Source organism: Xenopus tropicalis, chromosome 3 (assembly GCF_000004195.4).
Source record: "Xenopus tropicalis strain Nigerian chromosome 3, UCB_Xtro_10.0, whole genome shotgun sequence".
Classification (NCBI taxonomy): domain Eukaryota; kingdom Metazoa; phylum Chordata; class Amphibia; order Anura; family Pipidae; genus Xenopus; species Xenopus tropicalis.
The window spans coordinates 137,491,933-137,509,090 of record NC_030679.2 but is presented as its reverse complement, the minus strand read 5'-3'; the positions used below and the strand labels follow the sequence as shown (position 1 = coordinate 137,509,090).

General features: G+C 51.8%; 25 non-coding genes across 25 annotated transcripts; 8 read left to right on the top strand and 17 right to left on the bottom strand.

Moving 5' to 3' along the window:
* Positions 1 to 5,809: 5,809 nt before the first annotated feature.
* Positions 5,810 to 5,881, bottom strand: trnap-agg. Its single transcript has one exon. It is a non-coding gene; the product is annotated as a tRNA-Pro (tRNA).
* Positions 5,882 to 6,316: 435 nt separating this feature from the next.
* On the bottom strand, positions 6,317 to 6,388 carry trnap-ugg. Its single transcript has one exon. It is a non-coding gene; the product is annotated as a tRNA-Pro (tRNA).
* A 261-nt stretch (positions 6,389 to 6,649) lies between these two features.
* trnai-uau lies at positions 6,650 to 6,742 on the top strand. The gene is given in 2 exon segments: positions 6,650 to 6,687; positions 6,707 to 6,742. It is a non-coding gene; the product is annotated as a tRNA-Ile (tRNA).
* Positions 6,743 to 7,318: 576 nt separating this feature from the next.
* Positions 7,319 to 7,390, bottom strand: trnap-agg. The gene has a single exon. It is a non-coding gene; the product is annotated as a tRNA-Pro (tRNA).
* Positions 7,391 to 7,825: 435 nt separating this feature from the next.
* Positions 7,826 to 7,897, bottom strand: trnap-ugg. Its single transcript has one exon. It is a non-coding gene; the product is annotated as a tRNA-Pro (tRNA).
* Positions 7,898 to 8,011: 114 nt separating this feature from the next.
* trnai-uau lies at positions 8,012 to 8,104 on the top strand. Its single transcript is given in 2 exon segments — positions 8,012 to 8,049; positions 8,069 to 8,104. It is a non-coding gene; the product is annotated as a tRNA-Ile (tRNA).
* A 576-nt stretch (positions 8,105 to 8,680) lies between these two features.
* Positions 8,681 to 8,752, bottom strand: trnap-agg. The gene has a single exon. It is a non-coding gene; the product is annotated as a tRNA-Pro (tRNA).
* A 435-nt stretch (positions 8,753 to 9,187) lies between these two features.
* On the bottom strand, positions 9,188 to 9,259 carry trnap-ugg. Its single transcript has one exon. It is a non-coding gene; the product is annotated as a tRNA-Pro (tRNA).
* A 114-nt stretch (positions 9,260 to 9,373) lies between these two features.
* Positions 9,374 to 9,466, top strand: trnai-uau. Its single transcript is given in 2 exon segments — positions 9,374 to 9,411; positions 9,431 to 9,466. It is a non-coding gene; the product is annotated as a tRNA-Ile (tRNA).
* Positions 9,467 to 10,042: 576 nt separating this feature from the next.
* trnap-agg lies at positions 10,043 to 10,114 on the bottom strand. Its single transcript has one exon. It is a non-coding gene; the product is annotated as a tRNA-Pro (tRNA).
* A 435-nt stretch (positions 10,115 to 10,549) lies between these two features.
* trnap-ugg lies at positions 10,550 to 10,621 on the bottom strand. The gene has a single exon. It is a non-coding gene; the product is annotated as a tRNA-Pro (tRNA).
* A 114-nt stretch (positions 10,622 to 10,735) lies between these two features.
* trnai-uau lies at positions 10,736 to 10,828 on the top strand. The gene is given in 2 exon segments: positions 10,736 to 10,773; positions 10,793 to 10,828. It is a non-coding gene; the product is annotated as a tRNA-Ile (tRNA).
* Positions 10,829 to 11,404: 576 nt separating this feature from the next.
* trnap-agg lies at positions 11,405 to 11,476 on the bottom strand. Its single transcript has one exon. It is a non-coding gene; the product is annotated as a tRNA-Pro (tRNA).
* A 435-nt stretch (positions 11,477 to 11,911) lies between these two features.
* Positions 11,912 to 11,983, bottom strand: trnap-ugg. Its single transcript has one exon. It is a non-coding gene; the product is annotated as a tRNA-Pro (tRNA).
* A 114-nt stretch (positions 11,984 to 12,097) lies between these two features.
* On the top strand, positions 12,098 to 12,190 carry trnai-uau. Its single transcript is given in 2 exon segments — positions 12,098 to 12,135; positions 12,155 to 12,190. It is a non-coding gene; the product is annotated as a tRNA-Ile (tRNA).
* A 576-nt stretch (positions 12,191 to 12,766) lies between these two features.
* Positions 12,767 to 12,838, bottom strand: trnap-agg. The gene has a single exon. It is a non-coding gene; the product is annotated as a tRNA-Pro (tRNA).
* A 435-nt stretch (positions 12,839 to 13,273) lies between these two features.
* Positions 13,274 to 13,345, bottom strand: trnap-ugg. Its single transcript has one exon. It is a non-coding gene; the product is annotated as a tRNA-Pro (tRNA).
* Positions 13,346 to 13,459: 114 nt separating this feature from the next.
* Positions 13,460 to 13,552, top strand: trnai-uau. The gene is given in 2 exon segments: positions 13,460 to 13,497; positions 13,517 to 13,552. It is a non-coding gene; the product is annotated as a tRNA-Ile (tRNA).
* A 576-nt stretch (positions 13,553 to 14,128) lies between these two features.
* trnap-agg lies at positions 14,129 to 14,200 on the bottom strand. The gene has a single exon. It is a non-coding gene; the product is annotated as a tRNA-Pro (tRNA).
* A 435-nt stretch (positions 14,201 to 14,635) lies between these two features.
* Positions 14,636 to 14,707, bottom strand: trnap-ugg. Its single transcript has one exon. It is a non-coding gene; the product is annotated as a tRNA-Pro (tRNA).
* A 114-nt stretch (positions 14,708 to 14,821) lies between these two features.
* Positions 14,822 to 14,914, top strand: trnai-uau. The gene is given in 2 exon segments: positions 14,822 to 14,859; positions 14,879 to 14,914. It is a non-coding gene; the product is annotated as a tRNA-Ile (tRNA).
* Positions 14,915 to 15,490: 576 nt separating this feature from the next.
* Positions 15,491 to 15,562, bottom strand: trnap-agg. The gene has a single exon. It is a non-coding gene; the product is annotated as a tRNA-Pro (tRNA).
* A 435-nt stretch (positions 15,563 to 15,997) lies between these two features.
* On the bottom strand, positions 15,998 to 16,069 carry trnap-ugg. The gene has a single exon. It is a non-coding gene; the product is annotated as a tRNA-Pro (tRNA).
* Positions 16,070 to 16,183: 114 nt separating this feature from the next.
* trnai-uau lies at positions 16,184 to 16,276 on the top strand. Its single transcript is given in 2 exon segments — positions 16,184 to 16,221; positions 16,241 to 16,276. It is a non-coding gene; the product is annotated as a tRNA-Ile (tRNA).
* A 576-nt stretch (positions 16,277 to 16,852) lies between these two features.
* Positions 16,853 to 16,924, bottom strand: trnap-agg. The gene has a single exon. It is a non-coding gene; the product is annotated as a tRNA-Pro (tRNA).
* Between the last annotated feature and the right edge of the window lie 234 nt (positions 16,925 to 17,158).

Here is a 17,158-nt window from a genome sequence, read left to right as displayed (position 1 = left end):
TCATTATTTTTGACACTGGCTAACACAGTACTATCGTTTTTGCTTTGTAATTATAGGATGGAGTGCTTCCAGTAATGCCAGTAAGGGGCCCCAAACTGCCAGGGACCCATAAAATCAACCATTTAAAAAACAAAAATTCTGCAGGCACAACTGTTGCTGTGAAGCAGCGGAAGTTGCTTTATTAGCTCTCAAAAGAGACAACATTTTGGGGCAAATCCAGGTATTTTAGTTTTTTAAACTATAAATTGTCAGGGCAGGGCTGCCATTAGAAATCATAGGGCTCCATGCAGCAAAACTGTCTGCCCCTCCCCCCAATAAAGAAGACCACACAAATGGTGAAACAGTATATAACTCAAAACAGACATCAAGGTCATTTACACATCTTTCAGCAAACTCTAACGTAAAGCTCTTCAGACTCTCTGCATCACATTCTGAATAAGAAAAACATAATTCACAAATTATTTTCATAATACAATATTATTTCTGACTTGTTGTTTATCCAGCATGTACTTAGTTTCCAATCTGTGCCTGAAAGTATTTCCGTATGCAGCAACATAGCAGCATCTGATTCACTGGCAATTAGCTGGCATAATTCATCTATAGACACTAACAGTCCTTTGGTGACCTCTAGTGGATACAAACTAGATGACAACAATGTATTGTTCCTTTATCAGTTTATGGTAAAAATCAGTCGACATCTTTTATTTGTTTCATGATTCGCGTTTTTTTGCTCTAAAAGTCAATATATGTATGTATGTATAACTTTATTTATAAAGCACCACAAAGGTACGCAGCACTGTACAATCTTATAATATACAGAATTACACACAGGTAGGACAAGTGTTATAATAAATAAGTATAAATACACAGGGAATAAGTGCCATGTGGTATGAGACACAGTAGGAAGGAGGTCCCTGCCCCGTAGAGCTTACAATCTAAGTGGTTGGGTAACATACAGGCACAAACTGGAAGGTAAGAATGCATCAGGTATGGGCATTTGCCCTTAAGCGCAGAACTGGGCAAAATAATGTTGTAGTGCTTCAGACAGTGCATCTGAGTTTAATCTTAAAGAGAGTTAGTGAGTGTTCCCTACGGAGGGATTCAGGGATAGAGTTCCAGAGGTAAGGAGCAGCCAGATAGAAAGGTTTAAGACGAGAGAGCGCAGTGGGTGTGGATGGTGTAAAGAGACGGAGGCTCTGAGAGGAGCGGAGGAGACGACCAGGAACGTGCAAGGAGACCGGTGATGAAATGTAGTGAGGAGCAGAGGAGGGAAGGGCTTTGAATGTTAGCAGGAGGATTCTGTAAGCTCCTTTGCTTGACAGGCAGCCATGCTAGTGAGCTTAATTGAGGCTGAGCAGGATCCCTCTTAGGAGAGAGCAGGAGGATCCTGGCAGCAGAGTTTAAGATTGATTGCAGGGGAGAGAGGTGGGAGTCTGGGAGGCCGGTTAGTAGGAGATTGCAGTAATCTAAGCGGGAAAGGATAAGGGCATGGATTAGTGTTTTAGCTGTTACTTGTGAAAGAAAGGGGCGTATCTTGGCAATATTGCAGAGGAAAAAGCGGCAGGTTTTGGCAGTGTTATTAATATGGTTAGCGAAGGAGAGGGACTGGTCAAAGATAACCCCAAGGCAGCGTGCAGAATTAACAGGGTTGATGGTCATGCCATCAATAGTAATGGTGAAAGGAGGAGGAGGGCCAGGTTTGGGCAGGAAGACCATGAGCTCTGTTTTAGCCCTGAGGCACCCCCACACTAAGCGGAACCGGGGTAGAGGATTTGTTAGTAAGAGCGACAGAGAAGGAGCGGTTAGAGAGATAGGAAGAGAACCAGGGTGCAGCCTGATCCCGGATACCCAGAGAATGGAGAATGTGCATATGGACAGAATGGTCGACAGTATCAAAAGCAGAGGAAAGGTCTAGGAGAATAAGAACTGAGTAGTGTCCTTTGGCCTTGGCAGTCTGGAGATCATTTGCCACTCTACATAAGGCCGTCTCAGTGGGGCGCAGGCCGAAAACCAGACTGCATAGGGTCCAGCAGATTATGGGGCAGAGGAAGTTAGTTACCCGAGAAAAGACAAGATGTTCCAGGAGTTTAGAGGCTGGGGGGGCAGGAGAGAGATGGGACGGCAGTTAGAAAGGAAGGACAGGTCCAGCGTAGACTTTTTAAGAATGGGTTTGACACAGGCTTGTTTGAATAGAGAGGGAAAAGTACCAGAAGCCAGAGAGGAATTGAATATGTGGGTAAGAGCTGGAGTAAGGGCAGGGGCACACTGTTAGTAGGGATGAGGGCATAGGATCCAGCGAGCAGGGAGTAGGCGGAGAGGATCGGAGAAGCCGAGAAACTTCAGACTCTGTTACGAGATCAAAGGAGCTGAATACGGAGAGAGGAGATTTAGGAAGGTTGAGATTACTGGTATCTGAGGGTTGGGAAAATTGTTTGCAAATAGAGTCAACTTTGCTTTTAAAGAAGTCAGCAAAGTCCTGGGGGGGTGTTCAGATACGATTGATTCCTTAGGTGAGGGATGAAGTAGTACATTAAATATGGAAAATAATCGTTGTGGGTTTGATTTATTATTATTTATAAGTGTGTTATAGTATGCTTGCTTGGCCTGGGATAGGGCAGTATTGAGGCATACCAAAAGAAATCACGAGTGATTTCCTCCAAATGCGCTCAGCAGATCGTGCACAGGAGCGCAGAAATTGCGTCTGAGGGTTAAGCCAGGGACGGGGATTGCGGGCACGACTGCGCTGCGGCTGCAGGGGGGCATGGGTGTTAATTGCGGATGATAAAATAGAGTTGTAGGTATTTACCAGTAACTCAAGATCAGAGGAAGCACAGAAGGAGGAGAGGCTAGAACTAAGAGAGTTAGAGAGAGCAGTTATATCAATCATTCGTGTGTTGCGAATCAGGGTTTTCGGCTGAGCGTTAGAAGGAGGAGAAAGAGACACGTGCGAGATAGAAAAAAAGATAAGATGATGATCTGAAAGAGGAAAAGGCTCACTGTTAAATGTAGATAGATCTAGATTTTTGGAAAAGACCAGATCTAGGAAATGACCATCCTTATGGGTAGCTGTATTAGTCCCACTGCCGGAGATCAAAGAAGGAGGTTAGATGGAGAAATCGAGAGGGCCAGGGCTAAGAGGGGTCATCTATGTGGCAATTAAAATCTGCCAAAATGATTGCAGGAGTGTCAGAGCATAGAAAAAAAGAGAGCCAGGATTCAAAGTCAGAGAGAAACGTAGCCAAGGATTTTGAAGAAGGAGGTCTGTAACCAACTGCCCCCCGCACAGAGAGAGGGTGGAACAGCTGAACCACACGCATCTCAAAAGAAGGAAACCTGAAAGTAGGAGGTATAGGGATTAGTTTAAACCGGCAATGAGGGGAGAGCAGAACCCCTACCCCTCCCCCACGGCCAGTAATGGGGGGAGTATGGGAGAAGGAAAGGCCGCCATAAGAGAGAGCTGCCTCAATAGCATTATCATTCTGAGAGATCCAGGTCTCTGTTATGGCAAAAAGGTGAAAGGACTTGGAGCAAAACAGATCATGAATAAAAGCAGCTTTGTTAGTTACAGAGCGGGTATTGAGAAGGGCACAAGAGAAGGGGAGATAGGAAGAGGAGAGAGTGGGAATTTGAATAAGGTTAGACAGGTTAGCAGTTTGTGAGGGTTTTACCAGAGGAGAAGCATTGCGTGGGCGATAGCAGATAGGGATATGGCAGGGACCAGGATTAGGAGAGATATCGCCTGTGGCAAGTAGGAGCAGTAAGGAGAGGGAGAGGAGGTGTGAGAATGATTTGAATTTTTTTTTAGATTTTGAAAGGTATTAATTGGAGGTGTTAGATTTTTCAAAAAGTTATATAGATTATAAGAGCAGCAGTGTGTAGAATGGAGCAGAGAGGGAGATATTACTATGGAGTAGGGACAGGCAGCTGGGGGGCTAAAGGAAGACGTTACCTTTGGAAGCACAAACATGAAAGATCAAACTAACAGGACCAAACACATGGCAGTATGTCCAGGAAATTGGGTTCCGAATCTCATTGACAGAGGCTGGCCGGTCTTTTGCCATTGCTCCCTAGTTGCTTCTCTTGTTGAACTCCTTGTTAAACTCCATTTTTAGTTCACTTGTGAATGATTCACTTGTGCGCTGCTACCCTTGCGCTGCTTTCCCAAATGAGGTTCTTAAGATATAGGGAGAGCAAGCTGGGTCACTCCTCAACACAGGACTGGGGAATCAGAGCTGATTGCAGCTAGTTAACTAACAAATGAAATCACTCAGCAATGGGAGTTGTCCCGCGCAAATCAAATTTTCAAACTTGAATATTTCAAGTTTGTACACTTAAAAAGTTTGATTTAGAAAAACAAACTTAAATAAGCCCAATAATGTCTGGAAGTAAACTTCAACCTCAAGGCAACAATAGGACTATATTACTAATCCAGAAAAAGTGTATGTCCAAAGTGTCAGGGGAGAATATGTAACCACCTCTACACCAGTGATCCCCAATCAGTTCCTCGTGGGTTGCTCACTACCCCCTTTGATGTTGCTCCCAGTGGCCAAAAAGTAGGTGCCATTTGTACATTTCTGGCTTGGAGACACAGTTTTACTCCAAGCAAAGCCTTCTGCCGGGCAGCAGCCCACACGGGGGCTACCAAATAGCCAATCACAGCCCCTTATTTGGCATCCCAGAAGAACATTTTCTTGCTTGTGTGGCTCCCTAACACATCTTACATGAGTAAGAAAGTTGGGGACCCCTGCTCTACAGGAATGGCTCTTGAGGCAAAGTGCTATCCTCAACCCCATGACCAGGAATGGATCTAGGGTACAGCACAAGGGGCATTTGCCCTGCTCCCTTGCTTGGTGATCATGGAAATGTTTTGTACTTTGGATCAGGCTTCTTCAAACCACCAGGAGTAAAGCATTTCTTTAATTGTAGAAAGTTCTTCTTTTTCTTGAGCATCTTGATAGTCACAGTGAACAGTTGGTGTTTAGTAATCCCATATATATGGTCTTATAGGAATAGTTTGCCACTGTGTGAATTTTATAAATGATCCCCAGTGGCTCTAAAAGGAGTGGAGGAAATGTTCTGTTATGTCATCATGCACGAACACAATGGTATAATAAAAAAGATATTATACCATTGCACACAATACATTCTCATACATGAAAATAATTTTTTGTGAGAAAAAATTTAATTTTGAATGGCGAACACCAGCATTGTAAAACAATACATGAGGTTTTAAATAGAGCACACAAAATATTTTTTTTAAATCACACGCTTAGACCAACGAGCCAGTGGCAGTATTCCTGTAAGAAAGGAGGTTAGGCCCCACCCCATCACCAAATACAGAGTTTCAAATCAAGTACAGAAATGAAAGAAGTTGCTCACATGTTGGCAGAAAAACCAGAGCTTCAAAAGTCAGCAAGTCATGAAGCCTACATGTCCTATATGCTTAGAGAGGTGTTTATGCGTGTGTGCATCTATATGCACGTGACTCTAGGGCGAGGGTGACCAGGCTCAAACTTTTCTTCACTCGCTGAAAGAACTGAATGGGGCAAAGTCTCAGTTCTGGCCATTAACCCCGCAAGAGTTCCAACACTCTAAAGAGCATGGAAACCCTGCGCCGCCTTGGGGATGACAAAGACCTCTTTGCAGGGCAGTTTTGAGAAAGCGCTGGGCAAAAGCGGCCTCAGGGCGACTGTTGCCGCTCGAACCGTACCAGAGGAAGCACTGACGCGACTGCTATGGCTTCCAAGCTGCCAGCAGACGGCCTCCGCGGACAAGCCGGAACCGCGTGGCGCTATGGTTGCAAAAGCAAGGGCTCGTCCGGGACTTGAACCCGGGACCTCTCGCACCCTAAGCGAGAATCATACCCCTAGACCAACGAGCCAGCGGTGGGCTTTGCGACCCCACGTCCCTCTGGTGTTTGTCGCTAACGGCTGAAATGGCCTTCGGGCCTTATTCTCAAAAAGTCTGCTTTCCCGAGCATGCCGTTATGGGTCTCACGCAGGTCCCTAATAGCTTGGCCATTTCTCTCCGATGACGCGCTGCTCTCCAAATACGCCAAGCGCCTGTTCAGCTACCTCCAAAAGAGGGGCTTTTGGCTCTGTACCGATACCAAAGCTCTTCTGGCGCAGCTTTCCTTTCATGAGGATTTCAAAGGACTCCACCAGCGAAGGCAAGGCCAGGTCATATAAGCTGCCCTGGTCCTTGCCTCTGTTGACCATTAGCGATCCTCGGGTTTCCATGCCCTCGGCAACACATTCAGCCTGGTTAGGCAGAAGGCCGACGCCGCTCTGCGGTGGCCGCCTCATTCTAAAAGCCTGGGCTCGTCCGGGATTTGAACCCGGGACCTCTCGCACCCAAAGCGAGAATCATACCCCTAGACCAACGAGCCTGCGCTGGGGGCCTGCTGCCTGGCGCTGAGGGCCTGCTGCCTGGCGCTGGGGGCCTGCTGCCTGGCGCTGGGGGCCTGCTGCCTGGCGCTGGGGGCCTGCTGCCTGGCGCTGGGGGCCTGCTGCCTGGCGCTGGGGGCCTGCTGCCTGGCGCTGGGGGCCTGCTGCCTGGCGCTGGGCCCAGCTGCTTTACCAAACCTACATTTGTGCCATGCTGCCCTTCAAACAATGTCCTGGCCCCTAAAGGCAGGGCAGGCTCCAGGGCTCCAGTGGCGCAATCGGTTAGCGCGCGGTACTTATATGGCAGTAACTGTTGGGCAATGCCGAGGTTGTGAGTTCAAGCCTCACCTGGAGCACAGCTGGCTCTTTTACATCTTGGTTACTTTCGCCATATGCGTGCTCAGCCGTCTAGGTGCTTTCCTGTAAGAAAGGAGGTTACGCCCCACCCCATCACCAAATACAGAGTTTCAAATCAAGTACAGAAATGAAAGAAGTTGCTCACATGTTGGCAGAAAAACCAGAGCTTCAAAAGTCAGCAAGTCATGAAGCCTACATGTCCTATATGCTTAGAGAGGTGTTTATGCGTGTGTGCATCTATATGCACGTGACTCTAGGGCGAGGGTGACCAGGCTCAAACTTTTCTTCACTCGCTGAAAGAACTGAATGGGGCAAAGTCTCAGTTCTGGCCATTAACCCCGCAAGAGTTCCAACACTCTAAAGAGCATGGAAACCCTGCGCCGCCTTGGGGATGACAAAGACCTCTTTGCAGGGCAGTTTTGAGAAAGCGCTGGGCAAAAGCGGCCCCAGGGCGACTGTTGCCGCTCGAACCGTACCGGAGGAAGCACTGACGCGACTGCTATGGCTTCCAAGCTGCCAGCAGACGGCCTCCGCGGACAAGCCGGAACCGCGTGGCGCTATGGTTGCAAAAGCAAGGGCTCGTCCGGGATTTGAACCCGGGACCTCTCGCACCCTAAGCGAGAATCATACCCCTAGACCAACGAGCCAGCGGTGGGCTTTGCGACCCCACGTCCCTCTGGCGTTTGTCGCTAACGGCTGAAATGGCCTTCGGGCCTTATTCTCAAAAAGTCTGCTTTCCCGAGCATGCCGTTATGGGTCTCACGCAGGTCCCTAATAGCTTGGCCATTTCTCTCCGATGACGCGCTGCTCTCCAAATACGCCAAGCGCCTGTTCAGCTACCTCCAAAAGAGGGGCTTTTGGCTCTGTACCGATACCAAAGCTCTTCTGGCGCAGCTTTCCTTTCATGAGGATTTCAAAGGACTCCACCAGCGAAGGCAAGGCCAGGTCATATAAGCTGCCCTGGTCCTTGCCTCTGTTGACCATTAGCGATCCTCGGGTTTCCATACCCTCGGCAACACATTCAGCCTGGTTAGGCGGAAGGCCGACGCCGCTCTGCGGTGGCCGCCTCATTCTAAAAGCCTGGGCTCGTCCGGGATTTGAACCCGGGACCTCTCGCACCCAAAGCGAGAATCATACCCCTAGACCAACGAGCCTGCGCTGGGGGCCTGCTGCCTGGCTCTGGGCCCAGCTGCTTTACCAAACCTACATTTGTGCCATGCTGCCCTTCAAACAATGTCCTGGCCCCTAAAGGCAGGGCAGGCTCCAGGGCTCCAGTGGCGCAATCGGTTAGCGCGCGGTACTTATATGGCAGTAACTGTTGGGCAATGCCGAGGTTGTGAGTTCAAGCCTCACCTGGAGCACAGCTGGCTCTTTTACATCTTGGTTACTTTCGCCATATGCGTGCTCAGCCGTCTAGGTGCTTTCCTGTAAGAAAGGAGGTTACGCCCCACCCCATCACCAAATACAGAGTTTCAAATCAAGTACAGAAATGAAAGAAGTTGCTCACATGTTGGCAGAAAAACCAGAGCTTCAAAAGTCAGCAAGTCATGAAGCCTACATGTCCTATATGCTTAGAGAGGTGTTTATGCGTGTGTGCATCTATATGCACGTGACTCTAGGGCGAGGGTGACCAGGCTCAAACTTTTCTTCACTCGCTGAAAGAACTGAATGGGGCAAAGTCTCAGTTCTGGCCATTAACCCCGCAAGAGTTCCAACACTCTAAAGAGCATGGAAACCCTGCGCCGCCTTGGGGATGACAAAGACCTCTTTGCAGGGCAGTTTTGAGAAAGCGCTGGGCAAAAGCGGCCTCAGGGCGACTGTTGCCGCTCGAACCGTACCGGAGGAAGCACTGACGCGACTGCTATGGCTTCCAAGCTGCCAGCAGACGGCCTCCGCGGACAAGCCGGAACCGCGTGGCGCTATGGTTGCAAAAGCAAGGGCTCGTCCGGGATTTGAACCCGGGACCTCTCGCACCCTAAGCGAGAATCATACCCCTAGACCAACGAGCCAGCGGTGGGCTTTGCGACCCCACGTCCCTCTGGCGTTTGTCGCTAACGGCTGAAATGGCCTTCGGGCCTTATTCTCAAAAAGTCTGCTTTCCCGAGCATGCCGTTATGGGTCTCACGCAGGTCCCTAATAGCTTGGCCATTTCTCTCCGATGACGCGCTGCTCTCCAAATACGCCAAGCGCCTGTTCAGCTACCTCCAAAAGAGGGGCTTTTGGCTCTGTACCGATACCAAAGCTCTTCTGGCGCAGCTTTCCTTTCATGAGGATTTCAAAGGACTCCACCAGCGAAGGCAAGGCCAGGTCATATAAGCTGCCCTGGTCCTTGCCTCTGTTGACCATTAGCGATCCTCGGGTTTCCATGCCCTCGGCAACACATTCAGCCTGGTTAGGCGGAAGGCCGACGCCGCTCTGCGGTGGCCGCCTCATTCTAAAAGCCTGGGCTCGTCCGGGATTTGAACCCGGGACCTCTCGCACCCAAAGCGAGAATCATACCCCTAGACCAACGAGCCTGCGCTGGGGGCCTGCTGCCTGGCTCTGGGCCCAGCTGCTTTACCAAACCTACATTTGTGCCATGCTGCCCTTCAAACAATGTCCTGGCCCCTAAAGGCAGGGCAGGCTCCAGGGCTCCAGTGGCGCAATCGGTTAGCGCGCGGTACTTATATGGCAGTAACTGTTGGGCAATGCCGAGGTTGTGAGTTCAAGCCTCACCTGGAGCACAGCTGGCTCTTTTACATCTTGGTTACTTTCGCCATATGCGTGCTCAGCCGTCTAGGTGCTTTCCTGTAAGAAAGGAGGTTACGCCCCACCCCATCACCAAATACAGAGTTTCAAATCAAGTACAGAAATGAAAGAAGTTGCTCACATGTTGGCAGAAAAACCAGAGCTTCAAAAGTCAGCAAGTCATGAAGCCTACATGTCCTATATGCTTAGAGAGGTGTTTATGCGTGTGTGCATCTATATGCACGTGACTCTAGGGCGAGGGTGACCAGGCTCAAACTTTTCTTCACTCGCTGAAAGAACTGAATGGGGCAAAGTCTCAGTTCTGGCCATTAACCCCGCAAGAGTTCCAACACTCTAAAGAGCATGGAAACCCTGCGCCGCCTTGGGGATGACAAAGACCTCTTTGAAGTGCAGTTTTGAGAAAGCGCTGGGCAAAAGCGGCCTCAGGGCGACTGTTGCCGCTCGAACCGTACCGGAGGAAGCACTGACGCGACTGCTATGGCTTCCAAGCTGCCAGCAGACGGCCTCCGCGGACAAGCCGGAACCGCGTGGCGCTATGGTTGCAAAAGCAAGGGCTCGTCCGGGATTTGAACCCGGGACCTCTCGCACCCTAAGCGAGAATCATACCCCTAGACCAACGAGCCAGCGGTGGGCTTTGCGACCCCACGTCCCTCTGGCGTTTGTCGCTAACGGCTGAAATGGCCTTCGGGCCTTATTCTCAAAAAGTCTGCTTTCCCGAGCATGCCGTTATGGGTCTCACGCAGGTCCCTAATAGCTTGGCCATTTCTCTCCGATGACGCGCTGCTCTCCAAATACGCCAAGCGCCTGTTCAGCTACCTCCAAAAGAGGGGCTTTTGGCTCTGTACCGATACCAAAGCTCTTCTGGCGCAGCTTTCCTTTCATGAGGATTTCAAAGGACTCCACCAGCGAAGGCAAGGCCAGGTCATATAAGCTGCCCTGGTCCTTGCCTCTGTTGACCATTAGCGATCCTCGGGTTTCCATGCCCTCGGCAACACATTCAGCCTGGTTAGGCGGAAGGCCGACGCCGCTCTGCGGTGGCCGCCTCATTCTAAAAGCCTGGGCTCGTCCGGGATTTGAACCCGGGACCTCTCGCACCCAAAGCGAGAATCATACCCCTAGACCAACGAGCCTGCGCTGGGGGCCTGCTGCCTGGCTCTGGGCCCAGCTGCTTTACCAAACCTACATTTGTGCCATGCTGCCCTTCAAACAATGTCCTGGCCCCTAAAGGCAGGGCAGGCTCCAGGGCTCCAGTGGCGCAATCGGTTAGCGCGCGGTACTTATATGGCAGTAACTGTTGGGCAATGCCGAGGTTGTGAGTTCAAGCCTCACCTGGAGCACAGCTGGCTCTTTTACATCTTGGTTACTTTCGCCATATGCGTGCTCAGCCGTCTAGGTGCTTTCCTGTAAGAAAGGAGGTTACGCCCCACCCCATCACCAAATACAGAGTTTCAAATCAAGTACAGAAATGAAAGAAGTTGCTCACATGTTGGCAGAAAAACCAGAGCTTCAAAAGTCAGCAAGTCATGAAGCCTACATGTCCTATATGCTTAGAGAGGTGTTTATGCGTGTGTGCATCTATATGCACGTGACTCTAGGGCGAGGGTGACCAGGCTCAAACTTTTCTTCACTCGCTGAAAGAACTGAATGGGGCAAAGTCTCAGTTCTGGCCATTAACCCCGCAAGAGTTCCAACACTCTAAAGAGCATGGAAACCCTGCGCCGCCTTGGGGATGACAAAGACCTCTTTGCAGGGCAGTTTTGAGAAAGCGCTGGGCAAAAGCGGCCTCAGGGCGACTGTTGCTGCTCGAACCATACCGGAGGAAGCACTGACGCGACTGCTATGGCTTCCAAGCTGCCAGCAGACGGCCTCCGCGGACAAGCCGGAACCGCGTGGCGCTATGGTTGCAAAAGCAAGGGCTCGTCCGGGATTTGAACCCGGGACCTCTCGCACCCTAAGCGAGAATCATACCCCTAGACCAACGAGCCAGCGGTGGGCTTTGCGACCCCACGTCCCTCTGGCGTTTGTCGCTAACGGCTGAAATGGCCTTCGGGCCTTATTCTCAAAAAGTCTGCTTTCCCGAGCATGCCGTTATGGGTCTCACGCAGGTCCCTAATAGCTTGGCCATTTCTCTCCGATGACGCGCTGCTCTCCAAATACGCCAAGCGCCTGTTCAGCTACCTCCAAAAGAGGGGCTTTTGGCTCTGTACCGATACCAAAGCTCTTCTGGCGCAGCTTTCCTTTCATGAGGATTTCAAAGGACTCCACCAGCGAAGGCAAGGCCAGGTCATATAAGCTGCCCTGGTCCTTGCCTCTGTTGACCATTAGCGATCCTCGGGTTTCCATGCCCTCGGCAACACATTCAGCCTGGTTAGGCGGAAGGCCGACGCCGCTCTGCGGTGGCCGCCTCATTCTAAAAGCCTGGGCTCGTCCGGGATTTGAACCCGGGACCTCTCGCACCCAAAGCGAGAATCATACCCCTAGACCAACGAGCCTGCGCTGGGGGCCTGCTGCCTGGCTCTGGGCCCAGCTGCTTTACCAAACCTACATTTGTGCCATGCTGCCCTTCAAACAATGTCCTGGCCCCTAAAGGCAGGGCAGGCTCCAGGGCTCCAGTGGCGCAATCGGTTAGCGCGCGGTACTTATATGGCAGTAACTGTTGGGCAATGCCGAGGTTGTGAGTTCAAGCCTCACCTGGAGCACAGCTGGCTCTTTTACATCTTGGTTACTTTCGCCATATGCGTGCTCAGCCGTCTAGGTGCTTTCCTGTAAGAAAGGAGGTTACGCCCCACCCCATCACCAAATACAGAGTTTCAAATCAAGTACAGAAATGAAAGAAGTTGCTCACATGTTGGCAGAAAAACCAGAGCTTCAAAAGTCAGCAAGTCATGAAGCCTACATGTCCTATATGCTTAGAGAGGTGTTTATGCGTGTGTGCATCTATATGCACGTGACTCTAGGGCGAGGGTGACCAGGCTCAAACTTTTCTTCACTCGCTGAAAGAACTGAATGGGGCAAAGTCTCAGTTCTGGCCATTAAGCCCGCAAGAGTTCCAACACTCTAAAGAGCATGGAAACCCTGCGCCGCCTTGGGGATGACAAAGACCTCTTTGCAGGGCAGTTTTGAGAAAGCGCTGGGCAAAAGCGGCCTCAGGGCGACTGTTGCCGCTCGAACCGTACCGGAGGAAGCACTGACGCGACTGCTATGGCTTCCAAGCTGCCAGCAGACGGCCTCCGCGGACAAGCCGGAACCGCGTGGCGCTATGGTTGCAAAAGCAAGGGCTCGTCCGGGATTTGAACCCGGGACCTCTCGCACCCTAAGCGAGAATCATACCCCTAGACCAACGAGCCAGCGGTGGGCTTTGCGACCCCACGTCCCTCTGGCGTTTGTCGCTAACGGCTGAAATGGCCTTCGGGCCTTATTCTCAAAAAGTCTGCTTTCCCGAGCATGCCGTTATGGGTCTCACGCAGGTCCCTAATAGCTTGGCCATTTCTCTCCGATGACGCGCTGCTCTCCAAATACGCCAAGCGCCTGTTCAGCTACCTCCAAAAGAGGGGCTTTTGGCTCTGTACCGATACCAAAGCTCTTCTGGCGCAGCTTTCCTTTCATGAGGATTTCAAAGGACTCCACCAGCGAAGGCAAGGCCAGGTCATATAAGCTGCCCTGGTCCTTGCCTCTGTTGACCATTAGCGATCCTCGGGTTTCCATGCCCTCGGCAACACATTCAGCCTGGTTAGGCGGAAGGCCGACGCCGCTCTGCGGTGGCCGCCTCATTCTAAAAGCCTGGGCTCGTCCGGGATTTGAACCCGGGACCTCTCGCACCCAAAGCGAGAATCATACCCCTAGACCAACGAGCCTGCGCTGGGGGCCTGCTGCCTGGCTCTGGGCCCAGCTGCTTTACCAAACCTACATTTGTGCCATGCTGCCCTTCAAACAATGTCCTGGCCCCTAAAGGCAGGGCAGGCTCCAGGGCTCCAGTGGCGCAATCGGTTAGCGCGCGGTACTTATATGGCAGTAACTGTTGGGCAATGCCGAGGTTGTGAGTTCAAGCCTCACCTGGAGCACAGCTGGCTCTTTTACATCTTGGTTACTTTCGCCATATGCGTGCTCAGCCGTCTAGGTGCTTTCCTGTAAGAAAGGAGGTTACGCCCCACCCCATCACCAAATACAGAGTTTCAAATCAAGAACAGAAATGAAAGAAGTTGCTCACATGTTGGCAGAAAAACCAGAGCTTCAAAAGTCAGCAAGTCATGAAGCCTACATGTCCTATATGCTTAGAGAGGTGTTTATGCGTGTGTGCATCTATATGCACGTGACTCTAGGGCGAGGGTGACCAGGCTCAAACTTTTCTTCACTCGCTGAAAGAACTGAATGGGGCAAAGTCTCAGTTCTGGCCATTAAGCCCGCAAGAGTTCCAACACTCTAAAGAGCATGGAAACCCTGCGCCGCCTTGGGGATGACAAAGACCTCTTTGCAGGGCAGTTTTGAGAAAGCGCTGGGCAAAAGCGGCCTCAGGGCGACTGTTGCCGCTCGAACCGTACCGGAGGAAGCACTGACGCGACTGCTATGGCTTCCAAGCTGCCAGCAGACGGCCTCCGCGGACAAGCCGGAACCGCGTGGCGCTATGGTTGCAAAAGCAAGGGCTCGTCCGGGATTTGAACCCGGGACCTCTCGCACCCTAAGCGAGAATCATACCCCTAGACCAACGAGCCAGCGGTGGGCTTTGCGACCCCACGTCCCTCTGGCGTTTGTCGCTAACGGCTGAAATGGCCTTCGGGCCTTATTCTCAAAAAGTCTGCTTTCCCGAGCATGCCGTTATGGGTCTCACGCAGGTCCCTAATAGCTTGGCCATTTCTCTCCGATGACGCGCTGCTCTCCAAATACGCCAAGCGCCTGTTCAGCTACCTCCAAAAGAGGGGCTTTTGGCTCTGTACCGATACCAAAGCTCTTCTGGCGCAGCTTTCCTTTCATGAGGATTTCAAAGGACTCCACCAGCGAAGGCAAGGCCAGGTCATATAAGCTGCCCTGGTCCTTGCCTCTGTTGACCATTAGCGATCCTCGGGTTTCCATGCCCTCGGCAACACATTCAGCCTGGTTAGGCGGAAGGCCGACGCCGCTCTGCGGTGGCCGCCTCATTCTAAAAGCCTGGGCTCGTCCGGGATTTGAACCCGGGACCTCTCACACCCAAAGCGAGAATCATACCCCTAGACCAACGAGCCTGCGCTGGGGGCCTGCTGCCTGGCTCTGGGCCCAGCTGCTTTACCAAACCTACATTTGTGCCATGCTGCCCTTCAAACAATGTCCTGGCCCCTAAAGGCAGGGCAGGCTCCAGGGCTCCAGTGGCGCAATCGGTTAGCGCGCGGTACTTATATGGCAGTAACTGTTGGGCAATGCCGAGGTTGTGAGTTCAAGCCTCACCTGGAGCACAGCTGGCTCTTTTACATCTTGGTTACTTTCGCCATATGCGTGCTCAGCCGTCTAGGTGCTTTCCTGTAAGAAAGGAGGTTACGCCCCACCCCATCACCAAATACAGAGTTTCAAATCAAGTACAGAAATGAAAGAAGTTGCTCACATGTTGGCAGAAAAACCAGAGCTTCAAAAGTCAGCAAGTCATGAAGCCTACATGTCCTATATGCTTAGAGAGGTGTTTATGCGTGTGTGCATCTATATGCACGTGACTCTAGGGCGAGGGTGACCAGGCTCAAACTTTTCTTCACTCGCTGAAAGAACTGAATGGGGCAAAGTCTCAGTTCTGGCCATTAAGCCCGCAAGAGTTCCAACACTCTAAAGAGCATGGAAACCCTGCGCCGCCTTGGGGATGACAAAGACCTCTTTGCAGGGCAGTTTTGAGAAAGCGCTGGGCAAAAGCGGCCTCAGGGCGACTGTTGCCGCTCGAACCGTACCGGAGGAAGCACTGACGCGACTGCTATGGCTTCCAAGCTGCCAGCAGACGGCCTCCGCGGACAAGCCGGAACCGCGTGGCGCTATGGTTGCAAAAGCAAGGGCTCGTCCGGGATTTGAACCCGGGACCTCTCGCACCCTAAGCGAGAATCATACCCCTAGACCAACGAGCCAGCGGTGGGCTTTGCGACCCCACGTCCCTCTGGCGTTTGTCGCTAACGGCTGAAATGGCCTTCGGGCCTTATTCTCAAAAAGTCTGCTTTCCCGAGCATGCCGTTATGGGTCTCACGCAGGTCCCTAATAGCTTGGCCATTTCTCTCCGATGACGCGCTGCTCTCCAAATACGCCAAGCGCCTGTTCAGCTACCTCCAAAAGAGGGGCTTTTGGCTCTGTACCGATACCAAAGCTCTTCTGGCGCAGCTTTCCTTTCATGAGGATTTCAAAGGACTCCACCAGCGAAGGCAAGGCCAGGTCATATAAGCTGCCCTGGTCCTTGCCTCTGTTGACCATTAGCGATCCTCGAGTTTCCATGCCCTCGGCAACACATTCAGCCTGGTTAGGCGGAAGGCCGACGCCGCTCTGCGGTGGCCGCCTCATTCTAAAAGCCTGGGCTCGTCCGGGATTTGAACCCGGGACCTCTCGCACCCAAAGCGAGAATCATACCCCTAGACCAACGAGCCTGCGCTGGGGGCCTGCTGCCTGGCTCTGGGCCCAGCTGCTTTACCAAACCTACATTTGTGCCATGCTGCCCTTCAAACAATGTCCTGGCCCCTAAAGGCAGGGCAGGCTCCAGGGCTCCAGTGGCGCAATCGGTTAGCGCGCGGTACTTATATGGCAGTAACTGTTGGGCAATGCCGAGGTTGTGAGTTCAAGCCTCACCTGGAGCACAGCTGGCTCTTTTACATCTTGGTTACTTTCGCCATATGCGTGCTCAGCCGTCTAGGTGCTTTCCTGTAAGAAAGGAGGTTACGCCCCACCCCATCACCAAATACAGAGTTTCAAATCAAGTACAGAAATGAAAGAAGTTGCTCACATGTTGGCAGAAAAACCAGAGCTTCAAAAGTCAGCAAGTCATGAAGCCTACATGTCCTATATGCTTAGAGAGGTGTTTATGCGTGTGTGCATCTATATGCACGTGACTCTAGGGCGAGGGTGACCAGGCTCAAACTTTTCTTCACTCGCTGAAAGAACTGAATGGGGCAAAGTCTCAGTTCTGGCCATTAACCCCGCAAGAGTTCCAACACTCTAAAGAGCATGGAAACCCTGCGCCGCCTTGGGGATGACAAAGACCTCTTTGCAGGGCAGTTTTGAGAAAGCGCTGGGCAAAAGCGGCCTCAGGGCGACTGTTGCCGCTCGAACCGTACCGGAGGAAGCACTGACGCGACTGCTATGGCTTCCAAGCTGCCAGCAGACGGCCTCCGCGGACAAGCCGGAACCGCGTGGCGCTATGGTTGCAAAAGCAAGGGCTCGTCCGGGATTTGAACCCGGGACCTCTCGCACCCTAAGCGAGAATCATACCCCTAGACCAACGAGCCAGCGGTGGGCTTTGCGACCCCACGTCCCTCTGGCGTTTGTCGCTAACGGCTGAAATGGCCTTCGGGCCTTATTCTCAAAAAGTCTGCTTTCCCGAGCATGCCGTTATGGGTCTCACGCAGGTCCCTAATAGCTTGGCCATTTCTCTCCGATGACGCGCTGCTCTCCAAATACGCCAAGCGCCTGTTCAGCTACCTCCAAAAGAGGGGCTTTTGGCTCTGTACCGATACCAAAGC